The sequence below is a fragment of the Eleutherodactylus coqui genome, chromosome 1, assembly GCF_035609145.1.
Source record: "Eleutherodactylus coqui strain aEleCoq1 chromosome 1, aEleCoq1.hap1, whole genome shotgun sequence".
Taxonomy (NCBI): Eukaryota; Metazoa; Chordata; class Amphibia; order Anura; family Eleutherodactylidae; genus Eleutherodactylus; species Eleutherodactylus coqui.
Window position 1 is genome coordinate 215,247,118 of NC_089837.1, and position 14,820 is coordinate 215,261,937.

Genomic DNA, 14,820 nt, shown 5'->3' on the forward strand with positions numbered 1-14,820 from the left:
ATGCTTGTAATATAGTATGGTAGCCATTACATACATAGTATAACATGACATGATATAACATTATCATGTCATAGCACAACATAATTTAACATTAGTCTGCAGTTTCTTCACTGGTGATTACAGTTGAAAAATATAGTAGGGAGTAGTTATGTGTTCCTAGAGTACTTTGCATCTACACTGCTTCTTCTGCTATGATGCAATTTTGCCAATCTTCTGGCTATCAACAGAATTACCCTGAGGATTCCAGACCTAATTTTTTCTATTTTTAACATTAAAGGCATTGTCTTACAACAGGTTTTACCTGCCATGTAGATAGCCAAGCTACAGCCAATCCCGAAGAATATGGCAATGGGTCACTGTGCATGCTCACCACCACTCTATTCACTTCAATGGGACCACCAGAGATAAATAACATAGCCGAGTCAACTATGTGTCTTCTACATCTTTCCATCCTACAGAATGTATGATATCAAATGGTAGGAGATAGACAGAAAGAAATATGACTATACAAGATTAGCTTGCAGTCTGTTACCATGGGATCAGACAAGTCTACATAGGAGCTGTAGAAAGAAAACTATAGGGCAGATTTACTCTTCTAGTTGTGCAAGAATTCCAGCATTAGTTGCACAAATTGTTTTAGACAAATTCATTGATGATTTGTGCCTAAAAGAACAGATGTTCTCCTTGATACACAGTTTTGAAAAGCGTCTAGAAAAGGGGGTGTAAATTTGTCAAGTTGTAATATGCACTAGATTTAGTACTTACGTGCAACAATTTTTAGGCGCCAAAACCGGTGTTAAGTATACCATCCAAGATGCAGTATAAAACAGAGAACAGATTCTGGAGTGCCTTTGGGTGCTCCTAGATATTCCTTAAGTATGTGCAACAATGTCACATACCACCTGGCTCCCAAAGTAATGTGAGTTGTATATGCTTCATAAGGCCCCAGGCTCAAAACTAGCAAGAGTTAGGCTCTATTGACATCTGCATCGGAGGCTCTGTTCAGAGCCTCCGACATAAAAATGACATGAAATGCCAGATGAAAAAGTTATGCATGCAGGACTTTTTCATCTGGTAAAAATGACAGACAAGTGCAGGAACCGAACCGACCCCATTATAGTCAATGTTATCCGTTTAGCACAGTTTGGTTCCATTATGAAATGGTGTTGCTCATCCAGGGGATTCCGTTTTCCTGCTCCAATATCACGTCTTTCCAACACTTTGCTGTGATGAGAGCATGAGAGAGGGAAGGAGTCATCGCTGAACTGCTTGGAGCTATACTGTCACTGTAAGACAGGACTATGAGCTAAAAAGAGCTTTGCTGTTGGCCAGACTTTCGATGGTGGGGCACAAAGCGAGCACTATAACTTTTTAAGGGCTACAGACATGGCACTATATTATTGAGGTACACAGTAGGGGCACCATAATTTTGATTACCACAAAACTGGCACTATATTTTTGAGAGGCATAGAGAGAACACTGTATTTTTAGGGGCCACAGCAGTGGCACAGTATTTTTGTGGGCCACAGAGAGCGCACCATTTTTTTGAAGGCCACATAGTAGCACTATATTTTTAATCGCCACAGAAAAAGCAATATAACTTTGAGGGCCACAGAGGTGTAAGGGACTTCCCCTAAAAGATTAACTTGCTACGGAGATGGACTGTACAGATGTGGTAAAAATTGCACCACATGTGCCAAAGGATGCACCAAATTGTGGGGCAGCAGAATCGAGCAAGCTCACTGGGAACTTTCTATAAAGAGAATGCCCTGATATAAAAAAGGGACAGTTTGAGCTGCATGACAAGGGTTGTGGGTTCTGTGAAGAGGAGCAGGCCCAGTGCTGGATAGAGGAGAAGAAGAGACTGTTGCTGAAGAGAATGTGCAACAGGATGGCTGAGAAAAGATGAGCTGAGAGATTTGCAGTGTCTGTTACATGGAGCCAAGAGGGGGATAGGAGCCATGCAATGACCCTGACTTGGAGACAGCAAATGCACTGTGAAAAGAACTGGGACAGCGTGATAGTATAACCCTTCTGACCTCAGATATGCCGGGGTTGGTAGCAGCGGAAATTCCCACCCCCATGGAACTGTAAGTGAGTCTGACCTCAGTAAAACCGCTAAGTGTGCACGCCAAAGAAGGGATAACGGACAGTTCATCAGTAGACCTGCTGCAGAAGATAAGGCTTATACTGATGTTTTGCTAAATTTCTGAGACTTGAATTCATGGACTGCTATTTAGAGGGACATTGCACGTGTATACAGTAACATGTTTTTCCAAGAGACTTTATTGGAATCTTAACCCCTAAGAGAAAAGTGCGTCACTGTGCCATATACTTCACATTTTGTGAAACAATATCAATACTAGACATGACTATGGCATTATATGGGTATGGTAAAGATCCTCTTTGCCTTCCTTTGTTTAGAAGTTTCTTCTTTGTCTGATAAAAATCGATTCGAGCTAAGATGTCTCATGGAGCAGCCTCTAGGAATTCTGTGTGCTATATCAATGGTATATTCCAGTGGAGATGAGGATGGAAGTAAAGTTTGAAAGAATTGGAGTAGATATTGAGGAAGGTCAACAGAGCATACAGGTTCCAGAATCCCACAGAATTTTATGTAGTTTCTTTGAGACCTATCTTCAAGGTTTACAACTTGTTTGTGTAAATGGGAGATCTTTTCTTCAAAGACATTGTGAACTTCTACCAACTTATTGTGGGCAGTGGAGAAATCGCCCATTATCTGTTCAACTTGTGCTGAGGGTATGGCAATGTGATCAGTATTGGATTTAAGTTGATTAGAATTTTTTTGTATATCTTGAGAAATATCTTTTTGGAGAGACAAATTGTATTAATGCTATAGGACACCAGTTTTTAGTATGGCTCAGATCTCTACTCTTTCACAGAATTGTCAAGGCCAACCTCCTCATTGACTGGCAGAGTGCCTGAGAAAAGACATTCATTGAACACCTTAAACAAGAGAGGGTTCAAATTATCCTTGAAGGTCTTATAATACTCAGTTGGTAAGCCATCAAGACCTAGCGACTTTTTAAGTCAGAGCCCATTAATCATCAGTTTCATTTTTTCTTCCTTGATCACTTTTATCAAAGCGTCAGAAAAGGTGTTTACCCCTGTCTCAGCGATAATTTCAGCTAGAAAAGCTAACATTGCATACCAATTTAGATCTGTCTTCTTCAAGAGATGCGAGTAAAAGGATCTGGATCCTTGCAGTTTTTGTAGGGTTCAGTGTCAGATTTTAAATCCTTCTCAAAACCCAAAGATGTGTGCCTGTTAGAGATGAGCGAGCATACTCGCTAAGGGCAATTGCTTGATCGAGCATTGCCCTTAGTGAGTACCTGCTCACTCGGGAGCAAAGATTCGGCTGCTGGCAGCAGGCGGGGAGTGGCGGGGGAGAGGGGAGATCTCTCTCTTTCTCTCTCCCCCCCCTGCTCCCCCTTGCTCACTGCCGCAACTCACCTGTCACCCGTGCCGGCAGCCGAACCTTTTCTTCCGAGCGGGGAGATACTCGCTAAGCACAATGCTTGATCGAGCAATTGTCCTTAGCGAGTATGCTCGCTCATCTCTAGTGCCTGTCATACTGGCACTTCTTAAGGAAAAGTTTTTTTTTTCCTTTGGGGATATCCTCATGACTACCTACAGTCGAGGCAAGATCTTCTAATTTCCTGCATGAAGCCTAGTACAGGCAGTACCTGTCCAAGCTTCTGAGGCTGTAGAGTTGGTGGAAGAATGATGCCATCTTGATCTTGAACATCTCACACCACTCTGACTTACTGCTTCAAAGATCTAGTAATGATACATAACTAGCTGTGCAGAAAATCCACCAAGCATCATCTTATCTCTGTATCCTCCAGGAGAGGCAAATTCATCCTCAAAAAGCCTTTTCCCATCTGGAGGATCTCTGCAACATTCAGAGAAAAACTTGAATAAATCCACCTCAAAACTGAACACTGATTAAGAGATGGGTTCCTCTGTTAACTAAAATCTATCTTACACCTATATCTACCTCTATGAAAGGTGAACTCAGTGTGGCTGAGGGTATGTCAGATGTGGACATTGACCACCAGCCAAGCTTCACTAGCTATGCTCTTAAGCGAGATGCTATCATGGTCTAGCCCGTCACTGGAGCTTTCCCAGTCACTGGCCCTTATGACCATATTAAAATCACTTCCAAAGAACACCTGACAGATGGTAAATAGGTAGGGCTTGTTCCTCATAAAGAGATTTTTCCAGTCCCACTTGGATTAGAATGCATGGATATTAATTAGCTTCAGTTCCTATCTCTTTAAGAGGACATCTAAGACCAGGCACTTCCCCATTTCCAACTAAATAACCCATCAGCATTCAACCAAAGCAAAGGGCCATCACCACCACTATAAGGCTTTGTAAAAAAGAAGAATGTAGAAAGCAGCACACTCACATACCACGTTCATTGGTAGTGGGAAGCCTTGAATTCCTGCACGCTCACCAGCAGATCCCGACCACGGATCAATATCATCAACTCGTGCAAAAAAGGTTCAGGAGCAGCAGATAGGTGCAATATAAAACATTCTCCAAGATCCAGGATGTTACTTTATTGTATTCCACATATATGAGACTCAACTGCAAGAGGCCGGCAGGGAGGGTCACATCTCCACTTCTTCGCTGCTTTATTTACTTCTGCCAAATTTGCAAAATCAAAATGTTAACTTCAACATAGCCAAGAAAATCAAAGGCTGCAAATCTGTTTGCATCTATATTAATTGATGCCAGTGTCAACGGAGTGGGTGCTGCTATAATGGCTGGTTAATTTAGATGGCTTTCTTGATCCCACCCTCCTCTCCCTCAAAGTCAGAAGACAATCATTTACTTCCCAGGAAAAATATGCAAAAATGTAGAAAGGTTCCAGCACTTAAAATTAAGTTATTTATTTATAATAACCAAATTAAAATCACAGGACCATGACACAGTGCTGTAGTTAGAAATAAACGCAATTCGACTAAAAATAACTTTATTCATAGCATGACAAATGAAATACATTTATAGGAATTAAGAAAATTACATAACAAACAAATGACAACTCCCACAATGAGACATATTAGAAACATTAATAAATGAACATTAAATCTGTTCAAAAGTTGAAATCCTGAGGGAAACGAGTCTGTAATAACATAATCCAGTATGCTACACAAGACTACCTGGCACCCAGTAGGGTCTGTTGGATATTATCTGGCCACGACGTTCTGTTGACTTTTGCCATTATTTATAGTGTAGATTTTTTCTAATTAAAAAAATTCCTCATGGAAAATTTGGAACTATTATTGGAGGATGATACTCTTGCCCACATTTTACATTCTGGAGTTTATTTTGTAGCCAAAAAAATCTCGTACCATTGGCAACATTGTTACCTTGAGTGTATACATTAATAGTCCTACTTATTGCTCCAATTGGTTGATCCACAGCATTATGTTATTTTTTCTGATATTCGCTATAGCAATATTGATTCAATAAACGTGATTGGTATTGAAAGAGTCTCCTGACCCATTAGAAGTGGAGACTGGTTTAAAAAACGTATTTCTCATGAGGCATACTAGATTATGTTATTGCAGACCTATTTCCACCGGGGTTTGAATTTCCAAACAGATTTAATGTTTGTTTATTTATTAATGTTTCTAATATGTCTTATTGTGGGTACAGTAATTTGTTTGTTAATGTCATTTCCTTGACTCCTGTAACTGTATTCCATTTGTCATGCAAGTCACACTATGAGTAAGGCTATGTTTTAGACAAAATATGTACATTTTTTAACCTTAGCACTGTATTTATGGTCTGACTATTTTAACTTGGCTATAAATAATGACTTAATTTTAAGTGCTGGAACCTTTCTATATTTTTGCTACATATTTTTCCTAGGACCCAGCCTGGTGGTGGTTTCTGTCATCTTGCCACCAGTTCTGGTACTTCAATAGAACATGTGGACACACCTAGCTATATATTTTTCTCTCTTTGTGGTATTGTTACCCCTTTCTTCCATTTTTGGAGATGGATGTATCCATGGATTGGGGTCCCTCTACTTTGCCATCCTTGCTTGTTGGTTTTCGGCCAGTCTCCCTCTTAGAGAATGCTACACTCTCATAGAGAGGAAACAGCATTCCATGCAGACTAAACCTCCACCTTCACAACCTTATCCTTGGCCTTCCTTCCCAAATAAGAAGAAGAGATGCAATTAAGTACTAACATTAGATGGCTTGGTTTAGAATGGAAGAAGATCTTACATCTCTCTTTCTCCTTTTCTTCTTGTATTCCCAGCTTGTGCTTACTAGCCACCTCTTTCTTTTCTTATCCAAAGATGTGGCTTTTACTTCCTTTCTCTAGATCTTCCAGACCTTCTCATCTAACTCGTTATCAATCTCAGCCTTGAGATTTGCATTCTGAATTGGGGCCAGCATCATCCCACCTGCTACATAGGTTTCCACCAACTCTCTGCTCTTTATGTACCTCTCTAGGTGACTTTGTTGGGTAAGCACTACTCTTTTGTTCTTTCCTGGCTTCTAAAGCCTCCATTTCTTTTGGTCTCTTCCCCCTTAGAAACCACTTAATTGCTCTCTCTTGGGGTTAAGATACATAAATATACTTTACATTTTCCCCCCAGTGGATTTATTCTTCTTTCCTCTTATTTTTCCCTTAGACACAGCTTCCTTTACAATCTACTCCTCACATATAAACGCCTCCATACAAATAGGGAATTTTTGTATTTGGAGCTGATGCATCACCAGGGTACCTTCTTCACTGCTTTCATCTTCACTGAAGTCTGATTCCACTGAGCTGGTTGGCAGACTGACTTGCTCAACCTAGATCTTGCTGGAACCTGTGGTTCCACAGGTCTGTTGCTGCCCATTAACAATTTCCTCAGGATCATTAACAATCTGTTGCTGCCCATTACCAATTACCTCAGGATCTTCATCATCATCCTTTGCTTCTGAACTATGCATTTATTCTTTTGCTTATGACTGTCTGATCTTCTGGCTGCCATTTTTGCAAAACAGTCAACATTCATTTGCCTGTGAGCTTTGTAAGCCCTTATGTACTCAGATATGTCCGTGTGCTTGAATTAGGATGCTCAGTCCATTTCAGTCCTAGTAATCCTGATTCTTTTATCCTACCCGCCAACACACAGGGAGGAGGTGTGAAACTCCATACTATACAAGACCTACCTCCTTCCTGAGGAGAGAAAAAACACCCAGACCAGTGCTGAAAGTAATGTCCCACTTAGACAGGACGACAGTTGTCTAAATGACTGCATGAGTGCTGACGTTACTGCTAAGGTTGTTAGCGCTCGTGCAGATCTTTAAGACTTCTGGATCCTCAATGGCTTCTCGTTCAGCACTTCACATTCTATATGAGACACCGAGCGCAGAACGTTTACATGCAATGAAAAGCCTGCGATCCAGTGACATTTTTTATGTTGACTGAAAGTCAGTGATAACAAATAGTGACAAATAGTAAACAATTTTTTTGCATTTACACTGGTCAATTATTGATCACATTTGTTTAAATGAATTTTGAGCGATAATCATCCTGTGTAAATGGCTCTTAAGGTGGTGTTTCCCAGCAGGAGCTCAAACAAATATAACTGTACCTTGAAGACAACTGCACTGTAATCATTATCACTGTGTAGAGCTGGCATCTGATTAATATTTATTTACAGCATCATTTAGAAGTATACCAGACTTGATCCATTGTATCTAAGGCTGGGGTCACACGGGGTACTGGTGTATTATGTCTCTACCACAAGTATGGGTGGAGATGTAGTGATGGCTGTACCCACCCAGTGGATGCCCACAAGCTGCTGATTGGCTGCCTGCAGCAAAGTCCTAGCAGCATGGGGACTCAGGTTTGCCTTGGGTGGAGGGTTAGTTTCAGTGTTAGGCGTACATTATTAGCTGTAAATCCTTCGATGTGAGAGCAGGGCCACAGTAACATGGAAGTATTTACAGCAAATAATGTAAGCCTTACACAGAAACTAACTCTAACCCTCCATCCCAGCAAAAAATGATTCTCCACGCTGCAAAGAGATTGCCGGACGTCTAACATCATTCCCCCGCCCACTGCGGCCACTGCAAAGCTGTTACCGGGGCCATGCAGAGAGCGTCCCTTATTTCATGGGCACAGTACGAGGATAGGAGCAACTAGCAGTGTGGGATGACCCCCCGCCCAGCTGTTACCGGGGCTGCAGCACTCCATCCACACATACAAATATCGTCCTCTGCTTCATGGGTACAGTAGGAGGACAGGAGCAGCTATGATCAGCACAGGACGAGTGACCCATGACCAGAGAAGGCAGACCTGGGGTGGTGAGTGGCAGGACCTCAGAGTCTGACAACAGAAGCGAGCCGTGAGCGGAGAAGGGAGACCGGAGTGGTGAGTGGTAGGACCTGACAGGCCAAGAACAGGAGTGAAAAGGGAGACCAGATTGGTGAGTGGTGGACCTGAGAGGCCGAAAACGGAGAAGGAGCCATACAGCCAATGAGGAACAGGGGCGGTCACCTGGCTGTCAAACAGCCTTACCCTTGTCAATACCCACCACTTCCAGTGTCGACAAGATACACATGGGGTGGAACTTCAGCAGAATTCTCGCGGAATGGGCACACTGAAAAACCATGAGAATTCCGCTGGAAAGGCTCAGCTTCTAAACCCGCTGCCTGTAGCCGCGGGTTTTGTAGTAGTTTTGCCTGCGACATTCCTTGTGGATTTCTCTACCCATAGAGATCAGGGAGGCCGCTACGGAAAAGAGAAAAGAATTGACATGTTGCGAAATTGAATTCCGCTCTGCATGTCAGTTTTCGTGCGGCTTGGCTTCAGCGAACGGACGAGATTTTTTCAAAATTTCTTCCACTTTGCTGGCTAATCCCGGAATTAGGAACCATGGGCGAAATTGCTGTGCGGAAATTTCGTGTGAACACAGCCTAAACCTGCTGTGTTATAGATATGCTATAATATTTTTTGGGGGTAATGCCCAATTCAAAGTTTTGCTATGGAGCCCCACGAATTCTATGTAGACCCCTGTTAATAATAATTAGAAAAATTAAATAATGTACTGTAATGTAAGCGATGCTCATTATTTTTAAGTGCTATTCATAAAGTCCATCAGATTCGTTTTATTGTCACAAAACTGGTAGCTATTATATTACCCTTCTGTATTGGAATCATAAATTTGTTTCCATAAACCTAGATAAGACCCCACTGATAGATATCTCTATTATAAAAATGTGTCACACGGTAAGTGTTGTATTTGATGCAACAGTAAATAGTTTAATACACACAAGCAATAGTTGAGATATTAGTGGCATTGCTCTCTGCCACCATGAGTAGAACATGTGATAGAATAAGACAGGTACAAGAATGCTCAATTCTTTATCACTTTACAGGCACTCTTATATCAATGATAATAACATAACAACTGTATCTGAGGCTACACTGAAAGAATATCCCTTTGTCCTTGGGAATTGTCATAGAGAATTCAAGTCTACAAACTGTATGTTACCCAAATGCCTGCACAGAGGGTGATGAAGGCCTGTGACAATAGGCACATCACTACTTTTACTGCATTATTAAGTGTGAAAAAAAGAGGAGTAATGTGAAATTATGCCAGCTGTGATAGCAATGTCCTTAATATTTTCGCACTGGAACAAGCTTTATTATATAAATTGCTTATGTACGATACGTGTATTAACAGATTTTAATAATTGTAGCGATATAGATATAAAACATACATACTTAATTATTTTTGGATAGATAATAGAGTAGCTTGATAATTAAGATGCATTCATTTTTTATGCATTTTAAGATGCAGTCTTGATTTTTTCATCTTGCTCTGGCTTCTTTAAATACCTCCCGAAATTGTAAGCATTAAAAGTAAGAGCCCACTGGTCTTACCTCTCATCATTTTCTCATGGCTGCTGCTGAGATGATTCTTCTTAGTTACCGCAGCCTAATATATGACATCAGAGAGAAGATCTACTGTACCTGTAGGAACACTAGAGAAGGCAGTCTATATGTTGGGGAACCTCACGCTACCTTCTACTGAACCTGACTAAAGAGGAGACTGTAGTCAATATCCACTTGTTACTAGAAAGAAAAAACTTTTGTAAAAAGTGTCTTTGGCTTTTGGCCGATGTTAGAAAGGTCCGGCCAGTGGCAGACACCTCTGACTAATTCCATAATAATCAGTTACATTGCAAAAGCATTGTAATTTATCATTAAGGGCAGAAACCCCACGAGGAAGTACATTAACTTTCCTCTGTATCTCCAATTCGTGTAACGCAGGCTTCGACACTTTCTCCAGGCATCTGCATTGCATGTACGTACAGGGAGTGTCAGAAGCCAAAGCCCGTAATACTCAGCTGTACCTAGATTTGAGCTTCGAAGGGAAGGTATTCCCTCGTGGGGTCGGTGCCCCACCGGAGGTACTGGGGGCACTGTTATCATCGAAGGCCACTATTACTTGGACAACTGGTGGCCACTATTACTACTGGTGGCACTATTACTATTGAGACCACTGGGGGCACTATTACTACTGGAGGCACTATTACTACTGAGACCACTGGGGGCCACTATTACCACTGGGGGCCATTATTACTACTGAGGGCACTATTATGAATGGGAGCTATTGTTACCACTAAGACCACTGGGGACCATTATTGCTACTTGAGGACTACTGTTACTACTGGGGGCACTGAGAGGGTGCAAAACTACTATAGGGCCACTGAGAGAGGGCACAATCATTATTGGAACCATTGCGGATATCCACGTCCATTTGAAACTAAACCCTCCGATTCTTTAACCCACCATGGAAGTTTAAATTTGTATAAAATAATTTTACCATATTTTCTATTGTCTAAACCTAGGTGCATTGTCAGTTGCATCTTATAATCTGAACAATACGGTGACTTTAGAATTCTGTGAACTAATAGTAAATATATCCAGCAATGAAACATGAGTAAGCTGAAGGTGGCTTTGACACCTGCTAAATGGGCTTTGACACATGTGAAAACCAGGCTGCTAAAAAACACATTACAAAAACGTGGAATTTCATGTTGCAGATTTTGATGGTGCTTTTGATGTGGAAAATCTGCAGCATTTCTGCTACATGTGAGCATAGTCTTAGGGTGCAACCAAACCGTACAGAATCAACATGAATGCACATCCACATATTATGATCTAGTGCTTCTCAACATAAAATTAAACATGAACACAAGGTTCTTAGTCGCATTTTAATCAAATTGTATAATCCCATTAGCCCAGTCATGGTGACCTATTTAGTGGTTCTCTACAATACTAGGCACAGCACCACACGTTGACCCCTGCCACTGCAATACAGCACCTGCAGGAGGAGCAACCCAGTTGCTTAATACCACCACTGCTGCCAGGCTCAGCCCCGATGGCTCTGGGTTACACCACTCCATGGATAGCGCACGGTAGTAAATTGGGTATTCTTGAACCTGCTATTTTGACCTGTCAAAGAACGCATCATTGTACTTGTGATTTTCACGCATTTTTCACGCACATGAAAATCACATGTTTTTTTTCAATAGTAAAGATAAAAAAGAAATCACATCGCACTCGCATGAAGCTCGCATTTATCTGTGAGTGTGATGTAATTTTTTGTCTGCCATAGGAAATAATGGGTGTTTACTAGAGATGAGCGAACGTACTCGTCCGAGCTTGATACTCGTTCGAGTATTAGCGTATTCGAGATGCTCGTTACTCGTAACGAGTACCACGCGATGTTCGAGCTACTTTCAGTTTCCTCTCTGAGACGTTAGCGCGCTTTTCTGGCCAATTGAAAGACAGGGAAGGCATTACAACTTCCCCCTGCGTCGTTCAAGCCCTATACCACCCCCCTGCTGTGAGTGGCTGGGGAGATCAGGTGTCACCGGAGTATAAAAATCGGCCCCTCCCGCGGCTCGCCTCAGATGCGTTGTGAGATAGCTGAGGGACGTGCTATAGTGTTGGAGCTGCTGTAGGGAGAGCGTTAGGAGTTAGTGTAGGCTTCAAGAACCCCAACGGTCCTTCTTAGGGCCACATCTAACAGTGTGCAGTAGTGTGGAGGCTGCTTTTAGCAGTGTTGCACATTTTTTTTTTTTTTGCTATATCGGCCGTGCAGAGCATTGCGCCCTGCAGTAATATTACAGGGACAGAAGTGGTGGTTAGGCAGGGAGAGTGTTTGGAGATAGTGTAGGCTTCAAGAACCCCAACGGTCCTTCTTAGGGCCACATCTAACCGTGTGCAGTAGTGTGGAGGCTGCTTTTAGCAGTGTTGCACTTTTTTTTTTTTTTTGCTATATCGGCCCTGCAGAGCATTGCGCCCTGCAGTAATACTACAGGGACAGAATTGTGTAGGCAGGGCCAGAAGACATATATTATAGATTGAATATACGCAGTGGTCCTTTTGCAAAAAAATCTTTGAAAAACAAATATTTGGCCTGCCTGTCACTCTGCTCAGTGTTCTGGGTCTGTGTCCGCTGCGGGTTGTAGTTCTCCAAATAAATACGCAGCCAGCTAAGTGTTACAGCAGGCTTGCGCAAAATTATTTCCTGGCTCTGAAATCACCGCTCTGTTGCACTTAATAACAGACAGTGCAACACTGCAGTTCCGTCACACACATCAGGGACAGAATTGCGTAGGCAGGGCCAGAAGACATATATAGATTGAATATACGCAGTGGTCCTTGTGCAAAAAAAGATTAGAAAAAAATCTATTTGGCCTGCCTGTCACTCTGCTCAGTGTTGTGGGTCCGTGTGTGCTGGGGGTAAAATTTCTCCAAATAAATACGCAGCCAGATAAGTGTTACAGCAGGCTTGCGCCAAATTCTTTCCTGCCTCTGAAATCACCGCTGTGTTGCACTTAATAACAGTGCAACACTGCAGTTCCGTCACACACATCAGGGACAGAATTGTGTAGGCAGGGCCAGAAGACATCTTATAGATTGAATACACGCAGTGGTCCTTGTGCAAAAAAAGATTAGAAAAAAATCTATTTGGCCTGCCTGTCACTCTGCTCAGTGTTCTGGGTCCGTGTGTGCTGGGGGTAAAATTTCTTCAAATAAATACGCAGCCAGCTAAGTGTTACAGCAGGCTTGCGCAAAATTATTTCCTGGCGTTCCCTAAGCGAACTCAGCCTCAAACCACAGGCCAATAAGCGGCACATTTAATTACAGTGTTGTGTTTCTGCATTCCTGGTAATACAGCATGCTGAGGGGTAGGGGTAGGCCTAGAGGACGTGGGCGCGGCCGAGGACGCGGAGGCCCTAGTCCGGGTGTGGGCACAGGCCGAGCTCCTGATCCTGGTGTAGCGCAGCCGACTGCTGCGGGATTAGGAGAGAGGCACGTTTCTGGCGTCCCCACATTCATAGCACATTTAATGGGTCCACGCGGTAGACCCTTATTAGAAAATGAGCAGTGTGAGCAGGTCCTGTCGTGGATGGCAGAAAGTGCTTCGAGCAACCTATCGTCCACCCAGAGTTCTGCGCCGTCCACTGCTGCAACTCAGAATCCTCTGGCTGCTGCTCCTCCTTCCTCCCAGCCTCCTCACTCCATGAAAATGAGACATTCTGAGGAGCGGGCAGACTCCCAGGAACTGTTCTCGGGCCCCTGCTCAGATTGGGCAGCAGTGGTTCCTCTCCCACCAGAGCAGTTTATCGTGACTGATGCCCAACCATTGCAAAGTTCCGGGGTCCGGGGGATGAGGCTGGGGACTTCCGGCAACTGTCTCAAGACCTTTCACAATAGCAAAGTCCAGGGCAGCACAACGCCATACAACCCTCTGGGTGGGACCGTCCAATGTGCCAGCCGCAGCAAGGAGCCGGATCGCTCAGCTCCAAGGAACCAGTCAGAAGAAAAATAGCCGTGGCAGCAGGAAACGATGCAATCACAAAACCTTTATTCCTCCAGTCACCATACGACGTTTCGATCTAGCAAGATCTTTATCAAGTATTAGGTCTCAAGACCTTTCAGTGGGTGAGGAGGCCGATGACAATGAGACACAGTTGTCTATCAGTGAGGTAGTAGTAAGGGCATTAAGTCCGAGGGAGGAGCGCACCAAGGATTCTGAGGAAGAGCAGCAGGACGATGAGGTGACTGACCCCACCTGGTTTGCTACGCCTACTAAGGACAGGTCTTCAGAGGGGGAGGCAAGGGCAGCAGCAGGGCAGGTTGCAAGAGGCAGTGCGGTGGCCAGGGGTAGAGGCAGGGCCAGACCGAATAATCCACCAACTGTTTCCCAAAGCGCCCCCTCACGCCATGCCACCCTGCAGAGGCCGAGGTGCTCAAAGGTCTGGCAGTTTTTCACTGAGAGTGCAGACGACCGATGAACAGTGGTGTGCAACCTTTGTCGCGCCAAGATCAGCCGGGAAGCCACGACCACCAGCCTCACCACCACCAGCATGCGCAGACATATGATGGCCAAGCACCCCACAAGGTGGGACGAAGGCCGTTCACCGCCTCCGGTTTGCACCGCTGCCTCTCCCCCTGTGCCCCAACCTGCCACTGAGATCCAACCCCGCTCTGAGGACACAGGCACTACCGTCTCCCGGCCTGCACCCACACCCTCACCTCCGCTGTCCTCGGCCCCATCCACCAATGTCTCTCAGCGCACCCTCCAGCCGTCGCTAGCGCAAGTGTTTGAGCGCAAGCGCAAGAACGCCGCCACGCACCCGCACGCTCAAGCGTTAAACGTGCACATAGCAAAATTTATCAGCCTGGAGATGCTGCCGTATAGGGTTGTGGAAACGGAGTCCTTCAAAAGTATGATGGCGGCGGCGGCCCCGC